Source organism: Budorcas taxicolor, chromosome 19, assembly GCF_023091745.1.
Source record: "Budorcas taxicolor isolate Tak-1 chromosome 19, Takin1.1, whole genome shotgun sequence".
NCBI classification, from domain to species: Eukaryota; Metazoa; Chordata; class Mammalia; order Artiodactyla; family Bovidae; genus Budorcas; species Budorcas taxicolor.
Window position 1 is genome coordinate 8,583,354 of NC_068928.1, and position 27,379 is coordinate 8,610,732.

The following is a 27,379-nucleotide window of genomic DNA, read 5'->3' on the forward strand; positions in this document are numbered from 1 at the left end:
TGTGCATCTCTACTTGTTCCCTGCACTGCTGCTGACCTGCTCACATGGCTCTGGAAAGCGCAAAGGTACTTCTCTACCAGTCCAAGAAGCAAATGCTCTTTGCTTTAGAGCAATGTATCTCAGGATGGCGGAGACCACCTTCACCAGAGTCTTCTGAGAGGTGTGTGAAGATCACATATTCTCCACCTCACTGTTATATCAGAATTTCTGGGGAGACACCCTGGGAATCTGCCTATTCACAGGATCCCCAGATCATTCTAATGACCAGGAAAGTGTGAGGACCACTCCCTTACAGTTTGGAGACCTGGATTCTGATCTCAGCTCCATCACGAACCAGCCAAGTGACCTTGCTTTCAGATTCCCGTCTGAAAAATGGGCATGGATCTCCAAGACCCCTTTCATTCTTGGCATCCTCCGTGTCTGCCCTGAGTCTCCAGATGGTCCACAGCTGTTTGAGCTGAGTTTCATGGGCTGTTCAGTCCCTGGAGCCACCAATGTACACTGCAGGAACACATTAAAAAGAATTCCTGTCTGGCTGATTTAGGGAGATCTGCAAAAATACCTTACTTATCTCTGGCTTCAAGCCCTAAACAAATGGCTTTTGGATTATCCAGTGCCACCTCCCTACTCCCCTGAATATCCATTTTCTTCATTCCAGCCTGAGCCAACCAGGATTCTGTAAACATTAGGTCCGCACACCTGGGCTTGATCAACAGTCGTCAAACAAAGGCTCTGCCAAATCACCCCACAAGCCCAAACTTGCAGCCGCTCTGTCCCTCCTGAGGAGCTGACAGCCGGAGATGCATGGACCCTTTCTCCCAGCAGAGGATGGGTGTGAGGGCTGGGTGGGAGAGAGGGCGTAGCCAGAATGGCCCCAGCCTACAGGTGGGTTGCGTGTCAGCCAGACTTTAAAGGGTGCGAGGCGACGGTGGGGCAAGTCCAGCAATCGCTGGGACCTTTGAAAAGCAAATGGTCATCCCCTAGTCCCACGGCTCCTCGATGCGCACTGTGGAAACACCGCAAGGTGTTCAGCCAGTGCTCAAGCACTGCTGGCTGGTGGCAAACACAACTGAGTCATCCTTCGAGGTTTATGAGTCCTTGACAGAGGAGCCATGGGGCTTATCAGACCTGCAGCCCACAGACACGGGATGATTTCAGATTCAAGCGACCTCTGTGTAGGTGGGGGGACCCGTGTGCGTGTGCAAACCAGAGAGGAAAAGATCGACAGGCAAGACAAGAGTGAAAACCCGGCTTCCCCAGTGGGAAACACCTGTGACTTGAAGCCCACAACTGCTGATCCCAGCCCTTAAGAACAGATCATTCTCTCATCCTGAATGCGCTGTCTGCCCCCAAACGACGGTGCTTTCCATGTGCGTGGCACCTGGCGGTTTCCAGGGCTGGGGGAGCCCTCTCCATTCGGCCAGGCTCTAGGCTGGGCCTGTGCCCGAGAGCAGGGGCTCACCTGGCACCGTGCTGGGCACTCCACCTCCACCACATCCTCACCACAACCTCACCAGGTAGGAGGTGTTACCCTGCGGACAACCTGCCCGAGCCCCACAGCCAGGAAGTGGTGGAGTGAGGATGCTACCCCACAACCCAGGTTCCCAAGCACTCACCACACCGTCAGCCTACTTGTAACGGGAGGCCTTGCACGGGGCTAAGGGGGAAACGGGCTCCAGAAGGGCCAGGAATGTGGCGTCACCCCGGAGCAAGAGAGAAGCGCTAGGTGCAGTGGCGTGGAGCGGGGAGACAGAAAACAAGTGGGGGCCCCGCAGCACCGAGCTGAGTGGGCACGGCCTGCCTGCCACAGGCACCCCCGCCGGCAGGGGCCGAGGGCCGGTGGGGACCCTGCCCTGCTCCGGCTCCCACACCCAGCAAGGCCCCCCTGTCTGGCTCTGGGCTCTTCAAGTTGGGTTTCCATCCCAACCACCCTGGGCAGCGTGAGTGAATCAGGCCCGGGAGGAGGAAGTGGCCACGCTCGAAAATCATTAACATGCAGGGCTGAGCTCTGGGCCTTTGTTCTTGAGCAAGGACTGTAGCATTTCACTTTCAGGAAGGAGCAGGGAGGGTGGGGCAGGCTCAGAATTGCACAACCAGAAGCACAGGCTCAGACACACAGAGGTCCCACGTGGAAAGTCTGCTGAGACGGCCCCGGCCCCTGTGGAAAACTACAAGCTGACCCACGGCCCTCAGACATGGCAGGTCCACACAGAGAGCACAAGCTCACTCATTCCCTCGGCTTTTTCAATCAGAGAGGCCTTCCAGCTGGGGTGAAAGTGTTAGTGGCTCAGTCGTGTCTGACTCTTTGTGGCCCCATGGACTGCAGCCCGCCAGGCTCCTCCGTCCATGGGATCCTCCAGGCAAGAGTACTGGAATGGGTTGCTATGCCCTCCTCCAGGGTATCTTCCCGACCCAGGGATTGAATCCTGGTCTCCTGCACTGCAGGCAGGTTCTTTACCGTCTGAGCCCCAGGGAAGCCCTCGATTCAGCAGGGGTACATCGGGGCTTCTAAGGCCGGGAGGACGCAGACAATGCAGCAGAGGGGGAGGTGGGGATCTCGGGCCTCTGGTCCCAGCACAGCAGGAACCCCAGGTGGGAGGGGCACAACGCCCCCCACATCTGGCTTGGAGGGACAGCCCCAGTTGAGGGAGACTACCTCCCTCTATGCCCCTCTTCCAAAATACACCATCCCTCCTCCAACCACACGAGCGTCTCCCAGAATCCAGGAAAGCACGGCAAACAGCCCGCCAGGGTGCCCCCCACCGTGAGTATCCAGGTAAATGTTTCGAGGTGGCAGCTCTTCCCTGCAAGAGTCGCATCTCTGCCACCAGCAGAGTGGGAAAGGCAGCGAAGCGAGTTAGTTAGCCCTGGGACAGGGAGGATGAAGGTTGGGGAGGAGAGAGGAAGAGAGGAAAGGTAGTCAACAGGGAGAAATCTGACTTTAAAAAGGCAACACAAGAAACTCCCCGGTGGTCCAGTGGTTAGGGTCCTACGCTTTCACTGCTGAGGGTGCGGATTCAATCCCTGGCTGGGGAACCAAGATCCCTCAAGCTGAGTGGCCCCCCCAAAAAATGTAATACAATTAAGAATAAAACGACTTCCAGTGAGCCTCGGCGTCCCTGGAAAAGTACCATTCATCCCTAGATCCTGAGGAACAGACCCCTGCTCCCCTCCCCGCCTTGCAGGGGTCAGTCAGAGGCTAAGGGTTTACCCTGCACCCCTCCTGCACCTCATTAGAACTTAACCTCCAGGCCCTCAAGGAAATTGGCAGAAATGAGACCCTTGTCCTTTGTCAATTAGAAAGAAAACAGCCCTCTGGGGAGATGGCCCTCCTCTGGGGGGCCCTCTCGGGCTCTTAGACAACCCCTGTTCCCTTGGGGGTGGCAGCGAGAAGTGGAAAGGAGCTGGCTTGTTTAGGGAAGCCGCCTGCTCCCTGACGTCTGGCAGGGGCAGGCCACCCACCAGGTCCAGCTCACCCCCCTCAAAGCCCGTCTGTTTGGAAAGGGCTTTCGGGGACAGGAAGCAATAAACAGAGTCAAGCGGCCAAGATGCAGGGGCTGATTATGCAGTTTATGGATTTTCCAGGCCTCTTTGTACTCTCCCACCAGCTGCCTGGGGCTCTGCAGAAAAAGGTGCTGGCAAAAGGCAGGCTGGCCTTTGGCTTGAAAGGTGGCCTTTTGTCAGGCCTCGGCTGGGTCTTGCCAAGTGTATGAGGGGACTGCGTGCTCCTCCTCGGAGGCCCAAAGAGAAACCCTGCCCATCCCATGTTACTAGAGCCTGGACATACATACACAACTCACTTCCACGCAGCTCACTTCTCTGCCCAGTTCTAAGTTACTTCCTCATTTCAGAGGAGGCTGACTCCTGGAATTCCCAGAGGGGAGGATGTGCCTGGCCAGGCTGCAGCTTGAGAAGGGCAGGTGGGTGGCCCTCCTTCAGCAAGCAGCTTGCATGCAGCTCAGCTATTTTAGCTCCCTCGAGTGTAGAGCAACTGAGGAAAAGCCAAGACTGATGAGGAAAGAAGGTGATTTGGGGTTGCACGGCCTTCCCAGTGCCAAGGTCAGCTTGCATCTCCCATCTGGTGAGATGGTTGCCCATGTGTGCAAAGCCGTGAGTGCAGAGGGTTTGTGGGAATTGTCTCTCAGTACCGGAACCAAACACGACACAGGTGCCTCAGAAGAAAGGAGAGGCAGGCAGCAAAGACCTCCAGCGCCAGATGACATGAAAAAACCAAGCGGAAGGGCCAGGTGTCCCCTACAGTATTTTTGTCGAAATGTCAGAGTGTATGCTTGTATATTTGAAAGGCACAGGGAGGCCACCAAGTGAATACACACCCAGCACTAAGCAGCAGTTGTCTAAGAGGTAGGGCTGCATGAGGGGTTTGCTGACTACTTCATGCATCTTTGCATCCGTTGAAGTTACTTTTTTTTTTAACAAACATGCATTGTTTTCATAGTTAAAAATTAAGAATTTTTTTGTTTCATTTTTTTAAAAAACCATTCATTTATTTCTTTTCAGCGGTGCTGGGTCTTCACTGCTGCCCTCGGGCCTTCTCCAGCTGCAGCGCGCAGGGGCCGCTCTCGAGAGGCAGCACCTGGGTTTCTCACAGTGGTGGCGTCTCTTACCGCAGAGAACGGCCCCTAGGGGCATGGCCTGAGTAGCTGTGGCTCATGGGCATGTGGGATCTTCCTGGGCCAGGGGTCGAACCCACGTCCCCTGCACTGGCAGGTAGACTCTCAAGCACGGGACCACCAGGGAAGTCCCCCACATTAAGACTTTTTTTTAAAAGATGTGTTGCAACATAGAATGTGCAGCTGCTGCAGAAAACGGTTTGGTAGCTCCTCGAAAAGTTAAACCCAGAATTGTCATATGATCCAGTGGTTCGGCTCCTAGGTCTTCTCCCCAAAGAACTGAAAGCAGAGATTCAGGTATCTGAACACCAGTGTTGACGCCAACAGCATTCACAACAGCCCAAAGGCAGAAACAACCCCGGCGTCCGTCACCAGATGAATGGATGAACAAAATACAGACTATAATACATATGGAACCACGGAACTCAGCCACAAAAAAAGGCATGCAATTCTGATACACGCTATAACATGGATGAACCCTGAAAACACGGTAAGTAATATAAGCCAGACACAAAAGGACAGACGCTATATGATTCACTTTATGAGGTACCTAGAACAGGCAGATTCCTGGAGACAGAAACCGGAAGAGTTTCCCAGGAGCTGAGCAAACAGGAGAATGGAGAGATACCGTTTAACGGGCACAGAGTTTCTGTTTGGGGTGATGATCAAGTTGTACACATGGGCAACGGTGAGGACTACACAATACTGTCCGAATACTGAGTGCCACCGGACCGCCGCTTAAAGACAGCTAAGATGGTAAATCTTATGCCATGTGCGTTTTACTGCAATGACAATAAACAAAGATGCAAGTCAGGCAGGACAAGGCACCGGGTTGCAGGAGAGACTGTGAGTCACCAGGCAGAAGGGGGCACTCCTCGGGCTGTGCAGAGATAGAGCCACCAGCCCGGGAATCCTGCCGGCACAGAGGGGCTCTGTCCCCATCTGCACGGGGTGGGCCAGGGGACAATGACAGCCCTGTTGATGGGGACTGTTCACATGATCTCCAGAGTCACACATGCCACAGGGCTGGGGGTGGTGGAGAGGTGGCCACACAGGGATGCTCCGTGGGACATTTGAAATAGTCAAGTTATGATACACTGCTGCTGCTGCTAAGTCGCTTCACTCGTGTCTGACTCTGTGCGACCCCATAGACGGCAGCCCACCAGGCTCCCCCGTCCCTGGGATTCTCCAGGCAAGAACACTGGAGTGGGTTGCCATTGCCTTCTCCAATGCATGAAAGTGAAAAGTGAAAGTGAAGTTGCTCAGTCGTGTCTGACTCTTTGCGACCCCATGGACTGCAGCCCACCAGGCTCCTCCGTCCATGGGTTTTTCCAGGCAAGAGTACTGGAGTGGGGTGCCATCGTCTTCTCCTATGATACACTAGGAAACAGCTATTAGAAAAGGTCAGTGTGCCAGCACATGCCTTGGGTAGAAGGAGCAGGGTGGGGGATGGGGAGGACGGAGCGGGGTGGAGAGAGCTGGCTGACCTGCACTGTAGCAGGGGGAGAGAAGACGAGCAGAAGCCTGTCCTGAGGGTGCTCTGGCTGGCAGAAACCACTCCATTCATTCACTCCACAGACATCACAGGGCACGCTAGGCGGTGGGAAACTGGGGGCAAAGTGGGGATAAGGGGACCAGATCAGCTGGTTTAGCCCTTGATGCAGCTTCACTCCTCACTCAAAAAATATACCCATATATAAAGCTCCAGAGAGATGGTGACAGACAGGGAAGCCTGGCATGCTGCGGTCCATGGGGTCGCAGAGTCGGACACAACTTAGCGACCGAACAGCAACCAAACAAGAAATTAAAAGCTGTTCCTCATCCCCACCTTCTGAAGAAAGACAAAGATCCCTCTTACTTGAGCTGTTCAGAACAGGAAATAAGATCAAAACTGCCCACGTGGGCTGCCACCTCCACCCTGCCCCCTGCCACCGGTGGCTCACAAGAGAGTTGTCTACCAGCTGCCAGGCGTCCACCCATACCGAGTTCTTTCTTCCCAAAAGGGAGGGACAGAGGGGAGCAGGGGCAGCCGGGGTGGGAGACCAGGGTCTGTGGCCTCTGACCACTGAATCCAGACCCAGGTGCCTGGTTCCTGAGGTCTCACCCCCCCCCCCCTTACTTCCAGGTGTACAAGGACAGAGAGAAGTCACATGTGGAGCACATTTATGGTCAATGGCAGCTCTGCCTCACTTGAGATAAGACTACTTGACCAGCAGACTTTGCTATAAAAAGATACTGCCTTCAGGGCCTTCCTGAAATGTGTCCTGTGTGCATACGTGCGCAGAGACGAAAGGGGAGCCAGAGGTTCTGAAACACCTTGGCCTGGCCACTTAGAGCCTTCTCAGACACCCCCTCCTTCCAGAACTGTACTGCCCAAGAAGGTAGCCACTGGTCACCGTGTGGCAAGATAAATTTACATTATTTAAAATTAAGGAAGGGACTTCCCTGGTGGCCCGGTGGCTAAGACTCCACGTTCCCAATGCGGGGGGCCCAGGTTTGATCCCTGATCAGGGAACTGCAGCCCACAATGTTGCAGCTAAGAGTTCACGTGATGCAAGTGATTCGCACGGCGCAAGTAAAAAGACCCCACATGCCACATGAAGACCCAATGTGGCCACATAAATAAGTAAATAGTTAGTAAATTAATTAATTAGAAATTCAGTTCCTCAATCACACTACCACGTTTCACGTGCTGAACGGCCATCACAAGGCACAGCACACACATTAGAACATTCCTAACATCGCAGAAGTTCTATCAGACAGTGCTGTTCCAGAACCTAAGAGGAGCAGGAAGCCCTGGTGTCCTGCATTGTTAGAATTATCTGGGGAGACCAAGGACGGTGAACAATTGATTCCCCCAATGGAAAAGCCCTTCCACATCCTCCTGGGAAGGGCAGCTAAGTACAAAGACCCCTTCTCCTGGGCAGGCAGAGCTAGGGTGAGCACTGGTCCCTCTCCCTGCTGGTGGTCATGGCCTCATCCAAGATCAGAACCTTGGCCTGGTTCCCATGGTGAGATCTGACGCCCAGGCAGGGAAGCAGGAGTCTGGCGAGGAGCCCAAGTCTAGAGTCAGCACCTGCAGGACCCTGGGCTCTCCAGGACGAAGGGGGCGCTTGGCATTGGCAGGGCTCACCCACTGGCCCCTCTCCTGGGTGTGCCCTAGGGTGGCCCTGGCACTGCCTCTTTGGGCTTCTTCAGAGCAATGAGAAAGAATCAGAGGTAGAGGGTAGCTGAGGCAGGGGGTATGGATGTGAGAGTTGGACTGTGAAGAAAGCTGAGCACAGAAGAATTGATGCTTTTGAACTGTGGTGTTGGAGAAGACTCTTGAGAGTCCCTTGGGCTGCAAGGAGATCCAACCAGTCCATCCTAAAGGAAATCAGTCCTGGGTGTTCATTGGAAGGACTGATGCTGAAGCTGAAACTCCAAAACTGTGGCCACCTCGTGCGAAGAGTTGACTCATTGGAAAAGACCCTGATGCTGGGAAAGATTGAAAGCAGGAGGAGAAGGGGACAACAGAGGATGAGATGGTTGGATGGCATCACCGACTCAATGGACATGGGTTTGAACAAGCTCCGGGAGTTGGTGATGGACAAGGAGGCCTGGCGTGCTGCAGTCCATGGGGTCGCAAAGAGTCGGACACGACTGAGCGACTGAACTGAACTGAGGCGGGGGTATGTTTGTGGTAAGGGGAGAGGGAGGCATGGTGCTCATTAAAAGGAAAAAACATCCTTTCCAGGAACCCAAAGGGCGAGGCCAAGGAAATGAACAGAAAGGGATTCTGAAAACACAGAACCTGGGGGCTAGAGCCTGTCTCTCTGCACTAACGAGAGAGAGACAAAGAGGTCCAGGCATCTCCCACCCTTGCACATGGCGATGGAAAATGGCTGAGATATCTTCACTTCTGACTAACCAATCTCCTCAAAAACGTCCCCATTTGAGTCAAAGGGGCATCACCGTTCTTTCCCAAGGCTATTTCAGCTTTGGCCCCGGAAGTCAAACAAAATGAGCTGTCAATCTGCAGGTTTTCCTGCAAGCTGCAGACCGGGGGCTGGGGCTGGGAGGGGTAAGAAGGCAGCCCCTGCAGGGTGGGAGCAGGGGGACATGCGGCCCAAGGGAGGACCTGTGAACAGGGGTTCTGGAACGAGCTCTGCCACAAGGATTCTTGAGCAAGTTCCTCTTTCCTTTCAACCTTTAAGAAAATATAGAAATATAAAACAGAGGACTTTCCTGGTGGTCGGGTGGTTAGAAGTCTGTCTGCCCATGCAGGGGACATGGGCTCAACCCCTGGTCAGGCAGGATCCCACACGCTGCAGGGCAGCTTAAGCCCTGTGCCACAGCTACTGAAGCCTGCGTGGCCTCGAGCCCCTGCTCCGCGATGAGCCAAGCCACCATGACGAGAAGTCGTACACCGCGGCCAAGAGCAGCCCCTGCTCACCGCAGCTAGAGGAAGCCCGTGCAGCGCTGGAGACCCAGCACAGCCGAAAAAAACAATCAGATACAGAGAACTGAACAGAATGCATGTGAGTCTGATGAAGTAGCACAAGGCAAACACCTTACAACCACTCATGTCAAGAAACGAAACTCTGCCAGCCGCTCCAACGCCCTCTCTGCGGACTACAAGCTGCTTGTGTGGTAATCACCCTCTTGCATTTCTTGACCCTCAAAAGCACATGCCTGGACACTATACTTAAGTCCTGCTTGTTGTCTTCAATGTCTATTTTAATCTACAGGTTTCCCCTTCATCCCTATAATTTATGAGTTGACGAACCCAGGCTGCATAACTGCAGACTTCCCCACTATCTGAAGTTCACGGAGCAAGCTTCCTTTTCTCCCTGAGCCAGAGTTACTGCTTCCTTGCCAGCACCGCCCTGCTCATCTTCTGGCCCTCCTCTCACAATAAAGAGAGACAGCCTCAGAGAACGTCAGGAAACGCTGATATTTTGTTATACAAAGGATGCAGGATGCAAGCTGATACATAGGGTATGCTTTCAGCTACGTAAAGGCAAGATGTGTAGGAGAAAGGAGCAGAAGGAAATATGCCCATGTATCAGTAGTCGTCCTGGGTGGTAGTGGAATTCTGTGCACCCCGTTTCTTTCTTCAGTTCAGTTTAGTCCAGTTGCTCAGTCGTGTCCGACTCTTTGTGACCCCATGGACCACAGCACCCCAGGCCTCCCTGTCCATCACCAACTCCCGGAGTTTACCCAAACTCGTGACTATTGAGTCAGTGATGCCATCCAGCCATCTCATCCTCTGTCATCCCCTTCTCCTCCTGCCTTCAATCTTTCCCAGCATCAGGGTCTTTTCCGATGAGTCAGTTCTTCGCATCAGGTGGCCAAAGTATTGGAGTTTCAGCTTCAACATCAGTCCTTCCAAAGAACACCCAGGACTGATCTCCTTTAGGAAGGACTGGTTGATCTCCTTGCAGTCCAAGGGACTCTCAAGAGTCTTCTCCAACACTACAGTTCAAAAGCATCAATTCGTCAGTGCTCAGCCTTCTTTATGGGCCAACTCTCACATCCATACATGACCACTGGAAAAACCATAGCTTTGACTAGATGGACCTTAGTCGGCAAAGTAATGTCACTGTTTCTTTCTTACATTTCCATAATTAGCATATAACAACATGATAGGAGACAGACCAACTTGAAACATCTTAAAGAAAAGAGTGCTCTGAAAGTGTGGCATGAGATCAACTGTGTCACTCTCCCTTCACAGGACCACCTGGCTCTGCTCTCTGCGCCCACAGCCACCATCAACCCAGCTGGGACCCTGAGCATCCCAAGTCTGCCTCCCTTGATGCCTCCCGGCTTCCCTGCCCATCTCCTTTCTGTCTTCTCTCTGTGCCACCTACAGAAGAACTCATCTAAAACGCGCCAGGTCACCTCCCAGCTCCTCGGTCTCTCTTTTTTCCTGCATCAGCTGTCACCGCACTCGGTGAGCATTGGGGTCACGTGCAGGGCTTGTCAGCACACACTGGGTTCCACCCCCAACACGACTGCCTCAGGGACCGCAGAGCAGCCATCTGCACCTCTCCTCTGGTGCAAGGTCTGTCCAGCTTTCAAGACCCGGCTCACGGTCCTCTTTGCCAGGAGGCGGTCTCTGGAAACTTCAGCCGATACTGATCCCTCCCTGCTCTTCCAGGTCAGCCCTAGTGCTCAGAGCCATCTGGAAGAGGAGAGAGAGCACCGAGTGCCTGTAACGACGGGCAAGGTGGCACTTCATCACTTGCTGTCTCCCTCCATCAGACCAGCTCCTCCGGGCAGACTCGGGGAGGGATGTCCCAGGGTCCTGTGCCGCCCGGAGGGCGTTCTGCATGTGCCAGGGGAACTGGGTCTGTTTCATCACAGGCACCCCAGTGACCTTCGCGCACAGGCTGCTAATTATCCCCTCATTCATTCACTGTCAGGCAAAACACACCGAGTGAGGACCTACTGTACACCAGGATACACAAGATTTTTTTAAAAAAATAGCTTTTCTTCACAAAGGCCAAGAATTACAACAGTGTGAGTTAGAACAGAGAGAGCTCTGTGAGGAGCCCTTCCAACTGCAGCCCCGGAGACCGCTGCGCAGACCACCTCGGCCGGAGAGGCAGGTGTCAGTGCTGCCAGGAAACACACAGTTGAGGATGCGCCCTTGTGCAGCCATGGGGAAGGCTTGGCCGCCCGTCACAGGCTCCGTTGTCCCCCGGCTAAGCCGCCCTGGAGTCGGGGCGAGGATTTATGGCAGATATTGTTAGGAGAACAGATGTCCAGGCAGGCAGGCGGAGCAACTGGGAACAACGGCCGTGACTGTGCCAGCCTGAGCCCCTCTGGAGGGAGGCAAGAAGACCCTGCAGTGTCTGAGGCAGTAAGTGCCTGAGGAGCAGGCCCCAGCCTGTTGCTGCAAACACCTGGGCACGTGCAGGCTAAAGACACCGTGGACTGTAGGGCAGGCTCTGGCTTCTCCATAACCTTGGACAACGTTTCCTTCTTTGTGCCCCAGTTTCACTATCTAATAACACCTTTTTAAACAGTGGTAAAGCTAAGCCTCCAGGCTCCCAATGCAGAGGGGCCGGGTTTGATCCCTGGTCAGGGAACTAGGTCTTACATGCTGCAACTAAAGACCCCACATGCCACAACTAAGATCAAGCACAGCCAAGTAACTAAGTAAATATCTTAATTAAGTAAATTAATTAAATAACCTTAAGAAAAAAAAATTTTTTTTGAGTCTTCTCTGTAGCTCCAGTACTCTTGCCTGGAAAATCCCATGGAAGGAGGAGCCTGGTGGGCTACAGTCCATGGGCTCGCAAAGAGTCGGACACGACTGAGCGACTTCACTTTCACTTTTCACTTTTCACTTTCATGCAATGGAGAAGGCAATGGCAACCCACTCCAGTGTTCTTGCTGGGAGAATCCCAGGGACGGGGGAGCCTGGTGGGCTGCTGTCTATGGGGTTGCACAGAGTCGGACATGACTGAAGTGACTTAGCAGTAGCAGAGCTGTAGCTCAAACGGTAAAGAATCTGCCTGCTGCACAGGAGACCCAGGGGAGAAGGGAATGGCAACCCACTCCAGTCTTCTTGCCTGAAGAATCCCCATGGACAGAGGAGCCTGGCAGGCTACAGTCCATGGGATCACAAAGAGTCGGACATGACTGAGCGACTAACACTACTACTATCAAGACGATGTTTTTAAGTAGCAAAGCCAGAAAACAAGATGCTAGAGATCCCTGCTGGAAAAATAAAAGGAGAGATGAAAACAAACAATAACAATGCCAGTCTGTAAAAGCAAGAGGACGTGCAAGGAGGTCGGGCAGGGACGACCCATCATGGATGCCTCGGGGCAGGGAGCCCCGGATGCACTCAGGCGTCCACGGCGCTGGATCCTCAGGTGGGGGGTGCAGCAGAATCTCAGGGAGCTTCTGAAAGGCAGAGGTCCCAGGCGCTCTACTGACTAGCGGCACACAATCCTCGTCCACCAAACCCCCAGCAAGTCAGAGAGGCCTGAGGTATTCTGAACCACTCATAGTTAGGAGACACGAGCCCAGAGGTGGGGATAAATCATTCTCTAAAAGAGGAGGAGGGGAGGGGCCTTGGCCCCAGAGCAAACCCCAAGGGAGCCCGGAGCCCAGCAGGCACCAAGAAGGACCGTCACAAGTGAAGCGCCCTTCCTTTCTGCTCCCCACTCTAGAGGTCTGCTTCTGGAGAGCAGACAACCCCCTCCTTCTGCAGGCTGACCGGCCCTTAGGCACCTGCTGTTTCAGCCGAGTGCTGGGGTGACCCTTCGTCCGGCCACCACACTGTCCCAGCACACTTCCCTAGTTCCACGCACTTAACGCCTCGGCCCTAACAGACCCACCCTGCTCAAGTGCAATTTCAGGATTCAGAACACAGACCTCGTTCTCCAGGAAGCCTTCCCGGATGCACTCCTTGGCTCACTCCCACATGGCCTGGGCCAGTTAGGTTCTCACTGCACCATTAAGACGGCAGCACTAGTTACACATCACAGTCACCAATGTGCCCACTAGGGCCTCGGTGGCTCAGATGGTAAAGCATCTTTCTGCAATGCACGAGACCCGGCTTTGATCCCTGGGTTGGGAAGATCCCCTGGAGAAAGGAATGGCAAGCCACTCCACTATTCTTGCCTGGAGAATTCCATGGACAGAGGAGCCTGGTGGGGTACAGTCCATGGGGTCGCAAAGAGTCTGACACAACTGAGTGACTCACCTTTCACTTTCACTTTCACCGTGCCATTGGCGGCCATACCAGAGCAGGCTTCTCTTGGTCTTATTCAGCTCTCTGCCCCCAATACCTAGTTCAGTGCGCAGCATAAAACAGGCAGCAATGTGCACAGGCAACCCTCACTTCACTGCCCTTCACTTTATTTCACTTCACAGACACTGAGGTTTGTTTTTTTTTTTTACAAATTGAAGGTTGTGGCAACCCTACAATGAGCAATCTATTAGCACCATTTCTCCAACAGCATTTGCTCATTTTGTGTCTCTGAGTCACATTTTGGTAATTCTCACCATATTTCAAGCTTCTCCGTTATTATTATATTCGTGATGGTGATCAGTGACTTTTGATGTTCCTATTCTGGCTGAACGCTCAAAGGACGGTTAGCATGTTTTTCTGCACTAAAATACTTTTTCATTAAGGCATGCACATTGTTTTTTTAAAAGACATCATGCTATTATGCACTTAATAGACCGCAGTATAATGTAAACATAATTTTTACATGTACTGGGAAACCAAAACACGCGTGTGACTCACTCTGCCACAATATTCACTTTACCGTGGCGGTCTGGAAGTGAACCTACAACATCTCTGAGGTCTGCCTGTATATTTATGCAGATCGGGAGAAACGGAGGGGAGGAAATTTAAAGTCAAACAATGGAAAAATTTTCAAAGCACTCGGCAAATTAGAGCAAATATTTTCTTAAGCACTGCCTATTGCCACGGAGAAACCTAAGACACAGGGAGGAAGGGTGCCCACAGTGGCAGAGGTGGGTCAGAACCCAGGCAGTATGGCTCCTCCTCTCAACCCTCTGCCGTGATACCGATGGTTCAAAGGAAAGATGGAGTAAAATCCGGGAAAAAAAAAAAAAAGAGCTCCCTCTGCAGTCCTTGCTCCTGGGTGTAGGGGTTCACGGCAACTCCACACGTCACCGTTTGGACAAAGCACAGTTCGAGGCTGCCATCCACGGAAGCAGGGGCAGTTCATGCGGAAGGTCTCTCAGTGAGGTGCCGGGGACCCCTCTGCAGCCTCTGGGAGAGTCTGGGAGTCAGCGTTCCCAGCTGGGAGCTCTAGGAGGCCCAGAACCAGGAACAAGGCCAATGCCACCCAGGGCCTCTGTGTACCTGCCCCACCTGGCCCCTCTGGGCCCGGAGACAGGCTAGTCGGGAAGATGGCTCAGCGGCCCAGGGGGCTTCACTCAGGGGAGGCTGTGGAGAAGAGCAAGAACTCCGGGTGGCTTCAAAGTGGGCAGGAAAGGACTTCCCTGGCGGTCCAGCAGTTAAGACTCTGCTTCAACTGCCGGGGGCTCAGGTTCAATCCCTGGTCAAGAAACTAAGATCCACCCACATGCTTTGGGTACAGCACCCCCGCCGCCCCAAATAAGGTAGGCAGGAAAGAAAATGTATTAGAATCAACCAGAGTGACTGAAAATGAACCGTACGCCAGGCACTTGCAGAGGTGGGTCCCCGCAGGATTTAATTTTCCCACCCACCCAGTGAGGCGGCTGTCATTCTCCTTGTCTTACCAACAGGACACTCAGGCCCTGTTCTGCCAGAACGCGTGAGAGCGAGGAGGCAACCCTGCCAGATCGGGGTGTTTGGCCGAGGCTGAATGAGAACGTAAGGGTCTCTGGGCAAAGTGGCAAGGATACTTGGTCTTTGTTCTCTTTCTTCAAGACAGAACAAATAAAATGGGACTTAGACTCCAGAAGAAACTTGCTTGACTGTAAAGAGGGGTCAGAGAGAACACTTCCTGGGAGGGACCCCTGAATGGTGCTTTGCTCCAGCAAGCGCCTTTCTGCAGGCAGGAGACCGGACCGCCTGGCCTCCGTCACCACGAGGCCACTGACACTCGGAGGTCTCCTCAGACAACTTGGCTCTAGCTTCAGTCTCAAGGGAGGCTCTTGGACAACGTAAATCTGAGGTTAAACGCATCCTTTGTGGGACTTCCCTGGAGACTCCGGGCTCTCAGTGCAAGGGGCTCAGTGTTTGATCCCTGGTCAGAGAATTCGACCCCGCGTGCCACACACAACGAAGAGCTCGCATGCCGCAACTAAGACTCGGCACAGCCAAATAAATAAACACTTTCTTCAAAAAACCCTTTGCCAAATTTGACAAACAGATGAGGTAGACAGTCCTGATACTGAAATGAAGTGTGGAGTTGGCGGTTTTAGTCAGTGAGTATAAAGTTGGCACGAGTGTGGTACTGATTGATAGAAGCCTCCTGTTTTGCCTGTTGAATAACATAGTTGGTCAAGCCAGCAGTGACCGAGACGACCAAGGGAGTGTGGTAGGCAACCCGCTCAGGAAGCCCCGTCCTGTGTGGGCACGCCCACCGGGAGGTCTCCGAGGACACAGGGCCGATCTGTTGTTGTTCCCTGGTTGCTCAGGCCAACGCTTTTGCCTTGGCCTGGAACAGAAGTCTCCTCTAGTAGGTCACGATCAGTCCGGGAACGCAGGACACTCTGGTGGGGGGCGGGGGGCCTGGATCACACACGGGATGTTCAGTCTAGTCTAGAGAGGTTCCTGATTCTGAAGTTTCATGTCAAACTACACAACTTACTGGTTCGAATCAAACACAGAATTTACTATTCGCCATCGAACAATCATATGACAGTGATTTTGCAGTTTACCCAGATGTGGGGCTTCCTTAAGGGGTCCCAGGACCAAAGGGGTTCAAAACCTCTCCACCCTCTCACGAGAAACCAAGCCCTGGAAAGGTTAAAGGCCTCGCCCAAAGTTCCTGCCAGCAGGAGCGGCTTTCCCACCAGCCTCCTGTTCCCAGTGGCCAGTAGCCACCTCTGAGTTGAGGGGACCCGGGGTGGGGGTGCTGAGTGTCCATGAACCACAGTGCACGTGCTCCACCCGGGACCTCATGACACTCACGGCACAGCACCCCCACACAGATCAGGCCAGGCAGGGGTCCCCGACTGGAGGACTGACCCCATGGTCCCTGGGGGAGGAGCCCCCCACTCCAGGAGCTCCAGGCCGCGGCAGGTCCTCCTGCCTGGCCCCCACCTTTCCCTTTGATCCCAAAGAAGGTGGAGAGCAAAGAAAAATCCCCAGTTGGCATCGATTTGCCCAAAGCAAAAGGAACACAAAGGCTGCGCCTGTTTCCATGGAGACGAGATCAGTGAAGCAAAGGAACAAAACAGCAAGAAACACAAACCGTCACCACCTTCCGGGCCTGCGTGATCGATGTCGGTGGGCCAGAGCCCTGACAGGAAGACACTGGAAGAAAGAAGGGTAATCAGAAGATCAGCAGCCAAACCGAGCGCGCTTTCAGCTGCTGCGAGGGACGCGGTGGCCTGCCGCCACCCCACTCCGCCCGCCCCCAAGCCTACAAATTAGCCAGGGCCCCACTCTTGAGAAAGACCCTGAACAACAACAAAAAAATCCCAACCGGAGTCCAAAGTGAGTCATTATTCACTTTACAAAAGGATTCTTTGCTTGACAAAGAGATTCCTTGCAAGGGGCAGATCCCAAGGTGCACAGGAGCACTGTTTTGTTTCTTTATTTACTCCTCTGGGGCGGAGGAGGAGAGACTGAGCTCCAGCTGAAAGTCGGTTTAGACAAGATGACAAAATTCCTGCGGGGAAGGCACAGGGGATGGAGTCGACTCTGCTTCTAAAACATTTGCCGGGAGAGGCCCTCGGGAAATCCAACCAAGGCAGCTTTCAGACAGAAGGCTTGAGAGCCTGCAGCCCATCCCCCAGAAAGGGCCCAACCGGGGAGACCAGGCAGCAAGGCTTCCATCAGGTCCCCACAGGGTGGACCCCAGAGCCCTCAGGCTGCAGATAAAGCAGCAAGCAATCAGGGGTGGCCTTTTCCTCTAGGAGAGCAAGAAGGCAGGAGGCCAGCAGGGAGCTCAGCAGGTGGCAGGACCCGCTCTGCCCTTTATCAGGTGACACTCACGAAGCACCTCTGTGCACGTGGTGCCATCCCAGGGAGGGGCGCCCTGCCCTCGGAGAGTCTCAACCAGGCCTTCATGCCACCCTGTCTTTTGGCTAATTCCTACAAGGAACAAGTGTAACCACGGCAAGACTATCTCCTGAGTGTGCCCACTAGCCATCGTCTCCTGTATCCCCTCAACCAGCCCATGAGAGAGACACTGTCATTGCCCATTTACCCATGTGGACACAGGCACACAGAAGCATGTAACTTGGTCACACAGCTAGTAAGTGACAAAGCCAGGATTCAAAAACAAAGGTCTGCCCAACTTCAAGGTCTCTGAAGGCTAAATGCCTGCCGCATCAGCCCGTTTCACAAAGATGCCGAGGAGGAGAATGCAAGGGAGTTGCCCTGAGGCAGGGGATGAGCTCAGAGGACCAGTTCTGACACACCCAAGGCTGGTTTGCTTTGTGATCACCCCCCTGGGATGGCACCCAGCTTTTCTGGTGGGGTATGTGGACTGCTCTGGGGCCATGAAGCCACTCAGCAGGCCCAGGCTTCAGTGTGCCGCTCTGCCACTCACTACTGCAGCCTCGGTGCCCCTGCTAGCTAACTGCAAGGACCTGGGAAGAAACACCGGCCAAGGGCCAGGGTTGTCACCAGGGAGACCCTGGGAGGTTCGGGCTCAAGATTCCCAAAGAGCCACAGGCTTTGAAGTGAGCAAGGTAATGTTCACAGAGCCACAACCCAGGGCAGCCTGTCCAGGAGGCATCTGGTCAATGGTCTGCCCACCAAGGTGCATCTGCGAAATTTAACTCCCTGACATGGCAGGCCTTCAGGGAATCAGTTTCCAGAACCTCCACATCCCCGTGGTATCCTTTGGTATCGATGTACTGGGAACCATCTGAGCCCACCGGTTCTCTTTCAAGGTGGCCCTCCTCAAGACTTCCCAAAAGAAAGGCCATGCCGGCTTTGCCCTGGCACTTTGACCAGACAGAGGGACAACTCAAGAATGCAGCGCTCCTGGAAGGAGTCTCCTGAGGATGGACACTGAGAAGGGAGCTGGCCTCATCTTACCAAGACCGACTCTCCCATGCATACCCATCTGGGTATTCCGGGATTAGAATTAGGAAGCAAGGAAGCCGACACAGGGGTGCTTGCTTAACACATTCATTTGAATCAAACAATGGAGTCAGACTTTTTCTAACACAAAGCATGATTTGGCTCATCGTCTGATGGCAAGATCTGGCCTTGCAAATTAAGAGCTACAGGAGACATTTTCCACAACCGTGTGAACTGAATTTGCCATTCTAGGCTTTCATGAACATACATTTGAAGCATATGACATACAATAAGCCAGGAAATACTCTCTACGTAAACTTATGAGAAAAAAATGTTAATGTGAATTTTTCAGTGTATGGGGCTTCCCAGGGGGCACAGCGGCCTGCCAACGCAGGAGACGTAAGAGGCTCGGGTTCGATCCCTGGGTTGGGAAGATCCCCTAAAGTAGGAAATGACAACCCACTCCAGGACTCTTACCTGGAGAATTCCACGGACAGAGGGGCGTGGCAGGCTACAGTCCACGGAGTCACAAAGAGTTGGACATGACTGAACAACTCAACACACCCACACGTAAGGGGATACAGCTTTTGGTTGTTGCTGTTGTTTTTATTCTTTTGACAGCTGTGAGAGCAAAAACAGTTTTAAGCCTGTGTCTTTCCCTCCCTGGAGCCATACTCAGAGGCTGTAACTTCCACACCACCCACTGGGCCATGAGTGTAATAGATTCTCAGGAGAAGGCAGCTGCAAGGGACACGGCAAGCGTTACACCTAACACCTGGGTGTGAGTTTATTTCTGCTACTTCTTAGCTGTGTGGATCTGGTAAACTTACACACACTCGCTGAGATAAAGTTACCCATAAGCTCATGGGAATAATACCACAAGAGACATATTAAAAATCCTGATATGGTGATGATGATAATATTAAATGAATAACGGAGAAGTGCACTACAGAAATAGCCCCAAATAGTAGCCAACCAGCAAGTGTTTTCTGTCTGGCTTGGACAACTTTATGGTCTTTGTCTCCAGACGATGCTAATCACTCATACTTACTGAGCATCCACTGTGTGCCAGGCACTGGACTAGGTGTTTCACAGGCCTCGTTCATTTTGTTTGCACATCAGTCTTACGGGTGGAGCGTCCTTCTCATCCTCCCAGTTTACAAGCACAGAAAGCTTACATACTTGCCAAGCATTTAGGGTCCAACGTGTGTGCGTGCTAAGTCGCTTCAGTTGTGTCTGACTCCTTGTGAACCTATGGATTGTAGCCAGCCAGGCTCCTCTGTCCATGGGATTCTTCAGGCAAGAATACTGGAGGGGGTTGCCATGTCTCTTTCCTGTGACCCCTGCATTGCAAGTGGATTCTTTACCGCTGAGCCACCAGGAAAGCCCTTAAGGTCCAATGAAAGTGAAAGTGTTAGTCGCTCAGTTGTGTCTGACCCTTTGCGACTCCATGGACTCTAGCCTGCCAGGCTTCTCTGTCCAGATAATTCTTTAGGCAATACTGGAGTGGGTAGACATGCCCTTCTTCAGGGGATATTCCCAACCAAGGGATCAAAGCTGAGTCTCCTGTATTGCAGGCAGACTCTATCACCTGAGCCGCCAGGGAAGCCACAAGGATCGGTGGGTTTGTTCATTTCTAGAGCATTTGCTGTCAACTCACTCTGCTCAAACAGTGGTCTCCAACTGGCAGCGTCTGCACCGAGAGCCTCGAAGAAATTCAGGATCCCAGCGCCTACTCCATAACCTATGGAATCAGAATCTGCGTTCTAGCAAAATCGATGCATGATTCCTACCCCATGCACATCCAAGCTAGAGACATACTGCTCTAAACCAACAGCCCAGCTGATCTACATCCTGGTTTTATCTTGCTGAAGGTAATGTTAGAATATTTGCTTTCTCCACACGCACACGCACACAGCTGGCAATTAAAGCAAGCAAGATAGTTAGAGATTACAATAATCCATCAGTAACACATGCCGAAGAATTGATGCCTTTGAACTGAGCTGTTGGAGAAGACTCTTGAGAGTCCCTTGGACAGCAAGGAGATCCAACCAGTCCATCGTAAAGGAAATCAGTCCTGAATATTCACTGGAAGGACTGATGCTGAAGCTGAAACTCCAATACTATGGCCACCTGATGCGAAAAGCTGACTCATTGGAAAAGACACTGATGCTGGGAAAGATTGAAGGCAATCTTTCCTTCAGGAGAAGGGGATGATAGAGGATGAGATGGTTGGGTGGCATCACAGACTCAATGGACATGAGTTTGAATAAATTCCAGGAGTTGGTGATGGACAGGGAGGCCTGGAGTGCTACAGTCCATGGGGTTGCAGAGAGTCGAACACAACTGAGCAACTGAACTGAACTGAACATATGCAAAATCCATGTTTTAAAAAGGGCTAGGAGGACTCACATCAAAGTGTCATCAGCAGCTACCTCTGAGGAGTGGTGTGAGACGGGGAGAAGAGGTGGTCAAAGGGGGACCATTTGAATTATTTGAAATTTTTAATGAAAGGAATGGAGTTGTATATTGGTTACATAATTTTCTTAGAAGCATGTTTTAAAACACACTCCGGAGGACTTCCCTGGCAGCCTGGTGGTTAAGCCTTCATCTTCCAATAGGTTCTAACTCTGGTTGGGGAGCTGGGATCCCACATGCCTTGTAGCCAAAAAAATGAAGAAATATAACAAAAAACACACTCCAGATCACTGGAAATTGATGGTATTTCATGAGCTATGTCTACAGGAGGCAACTGATGGTCCCCTGGAAGGCCAGGAAGGGGGACCCTAGGGAAGTACAATGGAGGAAAAGGAGTGTAGGCTTGGAATCAAAAGATCCAGATTCAAGGCCAGACTGTGCCCTGCATTTGCCTCAGGACCTCAGGGCCCTCATTTGGCATCTCTGGGCCCGCGATTTCCCTGCATAAATGGGGGTCCCCCCCCACACCCTTCTAGGCTCCCAGAGTGGCTGCAGGGACCAATCGTGCATCAACAAGCACCAGAGGCCCATGTGAAGGGCAGGGTGCTGTGTTTCTTGAAAGGAAAAGCCAGGAAAGAAAGCAGTGAAACCTTCCCCCTCACTCATTCCATTCCCCAAACACAGACAGTCCATGACTTTATAAGGAAGACACACACAGTAACCTGGATTTAGCGTCCGAGGGAGCCCCAGACTGATTTTCAAATCCTTATTCGAACTTAAAAGTTAGGTTTGGATGAGGTTCAAAACACAAAAAGAAAGGGCTGTTTCTCATTCTCTCTGCTCCTCGCCAGGTTTCTCTGCAGGCTCAGGACCGGTGAGGCGGTGTCAGGGTTCTTCCTGGGTCGTGGACGCTCCACTCTGCCGGGCTCTCCATGCCTTCCCAGCACGGCTCCAGCACTGGCCCCCAGCTGCTCAAGGGCCCAGAGTTTGGTTCTGTCTGGCCAATGCCTTAGTTTCCCCACTTTTATCTTAGAACTCAGCTTTGCAGAACTGGAAAGAGCAGCGAGTCCCCCCTGGGGGAGGAAGGGTGGAGTTTGGGTCCACAGGGATAAAGGGACTTACTCCGACCCGCACGGCTAGCTTAAAATAAATAAGGGGGGTCAGGTTCTCTATGACCTTTGGCAATATGTCCTTTTCCTTAAGATTTTCCCATCATTCCTTTGCAACATGTCTGTCCTTGACCTCACCCCCAAACCCTTCCTCTAAGAGACTCATAATTCTGAAGACTAAAAGCTGGTGTGCTTTTTCTCAAACTGGACGATCCTGAAACCACACAGTCTGAAGGTCTCATTGAGACTGAGAAAGAAAAGAATCCCCGGGCAGATTTTCCAAGAACCATGCCCTTCGAAACCATTATGAGCTTCAGTTACAGTGAAGTCACTGCAAAAGAAGCCTCCAGGCAGACAGTTCCAGCCACAATACTTACATGGCCTAAGGCACCTAACGTCACCTCTCTGACCTTCAGTCCTCAAAGCTTCAGGTTTGGAAGAAGATTCCAGATAAGAATAAAGCCTTTCATGTGGAGTAGGAGCTCAGTACATAGCAACTCTTAGAGTTACTATCATGATCGTCTCATTCAGGACCATCCATCCCAAAGACAAGGATGTGGCTATATCAGTTCTCCACTCCAACTGCACATCAGAATCACCTAGGAAGTTTTTGGGTTTGTTTGTTTTTTAAATGCCAATGCCTAGATCTTATCCTCAGTGACTCTGATTCAGTGGTCTGGACTAGGACCTAGGAAATCAGTTCCTTTTTTACAGCTCTCCAGGTGATTCCAGCGGAGAAGGCAATGGCATCCCACTCCAGTACTCTTGTCTGGAAAATCCCATGGACGGAGGAACCTGGTAGGCTGAAGTCCATGGGGTCGCTAAGAGTCAGACACGACTGAGTGACTTCACTTTCACTTTTCACTTTCTTGCATTGGAGAAGGCAATGGCAACCCATTCCAGTGTTCTTGCCTGGAGAATTCCAGGGACGGGGGAGCCTGGTGGGCTGCCATCTATGGGGTCGCACAGAGTCGGACATGACTGAAGCGACTTAGCAGCAGCAGCAGCAGGTGATTCCAGTGTGCACCTGTGGTTGGCAAGTGTGCTCTAATCTGTGCTTCTCAACCTTTAACATGCACACAAATCTCCTAAGGGTCTTGCTATAAAATGCAAGCTCCAACTCAGTAGAGGTTTGGTCTGAGGCCTGAAGATTCTGTATTGCCATCTAGCCCCCTGGTGACGCCACTGGTTCATGGCCTCAGGAGGAATGGCACTCAAAACTCAAGGTCTTGGGCAGATGGCTGAAAAGTTTATAAGATTCTTCTCTGGAAGTCTCAAAGGCAAGCTCTGTCTAGCCAGGCTAGAGCTCACAGCGTCCTGAAAGCAGACAGCCAACTAAATGGCCTCAGACTGGGGCACAAGAACTCAGAACTAGAGGCTGTCCCCAAATGACTCTCTTTGGCTTCATGCTGTTTTTTTTTGGCGGTGGGAGGTGGGGCAGAGTGGGGGATGATCTAACAAGAGCCTGCAGACAAGTGTGGCCACAAAGACACTGAATCGTGGCACCACACCCTGCATTCACTTGGAGTTGCCTTCTCAACACTGTCTGAGGGGAAAGGCAGAAGGAAAGGGTCCTAAGTTACCTTCACTCAGATTAGCGGGGTGAAGTGGAGCAGGGCGACTTAGCAGGGCGACTTGGCAGGACGTTCCATCCAGAAGCAGCTGAAAACAATCACAGCTCTGCTGGGCCAGCCTCCTCTGATCAGCCAAGCAGGAAAGCTTCCTGCCTGGAGCTGGCGAGGTAAGTTCACGGTTGAAGGGACTCCAGGGAAACTTGAGCAGGGTAGGGACTGGGCAGACAAGTCCCTCTGGCTTTGAGGTTGGCATATTTTGTGACCCTGAACAACATCGTCAAAATGACACTGACTGGTCACCAACTACATGCCAGAGAATTTTACAGAAATCCTCCCATCAACTCGGCAAGTCAGGCATCATTGCTGCCATTGTGCAGATGAGGAAACAGAGGCTCGGTGGATACGTGACAATGGAACTTACAGAGGACAGAGCCAGGACTGGAAGCCAAGCTCCAAACTCTTAAATCTCTCAATGTCTCAACTTAACCCCTTCACGACAAAGGGGAAAGGGTATAAATCAACAGAACTGAAAGGATGATGCTTATTAGCATCATAGTTATTACTTGTCATTATCCTCATCAGAAGTATAGTTAAGAGATACTGGGAGAAAAGGCTGGTGTCTGTCCTGCCATTCAGGCGGCTGAGCCCAGGCCCCTGCAGTCTCCAAGCCCTCCTGGGCAGGGTGCATGGCCCCTGACAGACCTTCAGAAGAAGGCCCTGGCTATGGGATAGAGCAAGCGTCCAAAAAGCCAACAGCTCAAGGAAGGAGACTGAGCTGGGTCACAGCTACCTGCTCCTGGCACCTGGGCCACCAGGCCAGGCCCAAGGCTGGAAATGAAACCCAACTGATGGGCCTTGAGAGCCAGCCTGAACCTGTACCCAAGCCTTACCTCTGTATAAACCACAGAAGGCTCCTGAGACAGACACAGCCTGTTCGAACGAGTGCCCCACACTTCAAGGGCTCTGGCACCGAAGGCTGAAGGGGCCATGCTGGGAGCCTCCGTCCCACGGGGCCCCAGGCCCCCCCTCCCAGCACTCAGGCAACTCTGGATTCATATTACGCCCATGCAAATCCAACAATGGCTCCTGATGTCATGCTCCACAAAGTCCTGAGGCTTCCAGAGGAGCTGGGAGTGGGGGTGGTCAACAGTAGGGAATACACAAGGAAACAATGATACAGTCACTGAAAATATTTTAAAACCACACCGTGTCATTAAAAATGCTCATTCTACAGTGTTACATGAAAAAACTACATACAAAGCTTTTCAAGTATGTAATCGGTAAGATTACAATTAATTTTAAGAAGCTATACAAATTTAAAAAATAACAAGAACAGAGGGAAATATAATCAAATGTTATCGGTGTGTGTGTGCCAAGTCGCTTCAGTGGTGTCTGACTCTTTGAGACCCCAGGGACTGTCGCCCGCCAGGCTCCTCTGTCCATGGGGATTCTCTAGGCAAAAATACTGGAGTATGTTGCCCTGACCTCCTCCAGGGGCTCTTCCCCACCCAGGGGCTGAACACGCATCCCATATGTCTCCTGCGTTGGCAGGTACGTTCTCTGCCACTGGTGCCACGGAGAAGCCCAAATTGGTGGCAATATTTAAATTACCAGAACAATCTCTGTAGGAAATTAAGCATTTCCCCCCTCCCTTTTTTTTATGAGAATACAAACTACACAGGGGTAAGCAGAGCACTTTTTTTTTAGGTTGAAGTACAGTTGATTTACGAGAGGAGCGCATTCTGACTGAAGTCCATGTGTCTGAGGGGTCAGGATGAAGCCTTTCTGGGATGGCGCAGCCCCAGCGTGGGCAGCCCACAGCAATGAGACCACACGGGTATGGCTGCAGTCCAAGGCCCCCGGGCATCGGTGCTCATGCGTGGGCCAGCAGGCCAGTAAGGGACCCTTCCCAGGGGGCTTAATTCTCCAGTGTGCATATGTGTGTGTTAGTCACTCAGTCGTGCCCGACTGCTCATGACCCCATGGACTGTAGCCCACCAGGCTCCTCTGTCCATGGGATTCTCCAGGCAAGAATACTGGAGTGGGTTTCTATTTCCTTTTCCAGGGGATCTTCCCCACCCAGGGATTGAACCTGGGTCTCCTACATGGCAGGCAGATTCTTTACCATCTGAACCATCGGAGAAGCCAGGGAACATAACGAAAAGCCCATTTGCCCTCAAAGTGCTCTAAAGGATTCTGGTGAAAGATGCCTACTGAAACAGTCCAGACAGGTGCCCTGCCCCAGGCGAGGGGGCAGAAGACAGTTGCCACCGAGGGCTCCAGGGTCCCTTGGAGACCCCTGGCTGATGAGGATTCCTGCCTGTGCCACAAAGCCTGCCAGCGCGAGGATGTAAGAGGGACGCGCTTTACCATATGGGGCTCAGGAGCCTCCTGGGAAGGCTGGCGGGAGGCAGAAGGCAGGTCCCTGAGCCCCGCGAAAATGTGAAAGAGGAAAGGCGTTTAAAGTGAAGGGAGGCACCAGCTGTTGTCAAAACAACACCAATTACGGGGGCTGCACCGCCTGCAGCAGGCTGGGCTCTGCGAGCAAGGCTCCTCTCCAGGGGGCCAGGCGGTCACCCAGCCGCCCGGGCTCGGGGCCCAGCCTGAGGCTGGGGCTGCAGGCCAGTCACCAGCTGGGCAGGGCAGCCCCAGTCCAGAAAGGAGCCCACACAGGTCCTGCTGACCGAGAAGTCTCCAGGGTCACAGGGTCGGGTACCTGTGCTGGGGGCCTGGACTGGGGGCCACCGGAATGGGGACAGGACTAGGGAAGCACCTTCTCTGGAGACTTTAAAGGACTAAGCACCTGGAATAATTGCAACAGTAAAACAGGAGAAAAGTGACGTCCTTGTCCCTTGAAACTGGGGAGGAGAGAGAGTAAGAGAGATCCGAAATGCTGCTTCCTTACTCACAGCTCACGGCAAGGAGCTCGAGTTCACCATCGCTGACGGGGCCCCCGGATGTCCTCTGCTGCCGGCATCTGCGCCCGGAGACCCTGGGGTGGAGTGAAAAAGGCCTACCCTCAGGAAGCCAAGGAGGCAGGAAGGCCTTGAGTGTCAGACCAGGGTTTTGTCCCTGTTCTGTGACTTCCTAGCCGTGGGGCTGGTGACAAGCCCCTTCCCTCCCCTAAATTAGGTGAAAGCGCTTCCCAGCCTTGCTGTTGCATCAAAATGTGTGTGGATTCATGAAAAACATTTCTGTGATGATACTCCTAAAACTATCATATTCTAAACCAACAGAAGATACCGTATGACTAGTGGAGCATCATTACAAAGTGTGGGCATTATGGGGGCTTCCCTGGTGGTCCAGCGGCCAAGACTGTGCTCCCAATGCAGGGGAATTCAACCCCTGGTCAGGGAACTGGATCCCATATACCGCAGTGACAAGATCCCGTGTGCTACAACTAAGACCCAGCACAGCTAAATAAGTAAATAAAATATTATAAAAACTAAATAATAAAGTGGGGGCATTTTGCTCCCCTCTCATGACAACATGCAAATGAGAAGCAAAAACAGACGCATTAACCTTTTTTTTCAAACCCTTCACCCACACAGTCTAAAATCAGGACTGGATAGGAACACAGGAGGGGGCTCCTGAACCAGAGGGGAGTGAAAGGGATACACAAAACCAGCGAGACCAGGAAGAAGGAAGAAGGTTAGAAAGCACATGCCGGTCTCCCGGGAATGAGCCCAGCGTCCCTGGGAAAGACGCTGAGATGAAAGGGAGGAGCAGCTGGGGGAAAACAGGCCGTGAGAACAGGACGCGATTGTTCTTGGGGACAGGCAGGGTGGCCACCCCTGCTTTGTGAGTTAATGCAATTAGGGCCCGGTGGGCGGGGGCCCTTGGTTTGGAATCCCTTAGCTCCAGCCCATCTCGGGACGGGACAGCCGAGCCTGAGTGTGGGGCTGGAGCTGGAGGCGGCTCACCTCAAAGGGGGCAGCGGCCCGGACAGCCAGAGGTGAAGCCCTCATTCCAGGAGACGGG

General features: G+C 52.6%; 1 protein-coding gene across 3 annotated transcripts in view; it reads right to left on the bottom strand.

Annotated features, from left to right (window-relative positions):
• The window catches only part of CUEDC1 (CUE domain containing 1), an 84,424-nt gene that overhangs the window by 34,470 nt on the left and 22,575 nt on the right, over nucleotides 1–27,379 (bottom strand). The window contains exon 1 of one of the 3 annotated variants that reach the window (XM_052658563.1): nucleotides 26,308–26,383. The exons of 1 other annotated variant lie outside the window; for it this stretch is intronic. The gene's annotated coding sequence lies outside the window, so the exon portion shown is untranslated. Of the gene's footprint in view, nucleotides 1–19,957; nucleotides 20,023–26,307; nucleotides 26,384–27,379 lie in introns of those variants that run through there. One more of the 3 variants, XM_052658562.1, reaches the window with a different exon arrangement.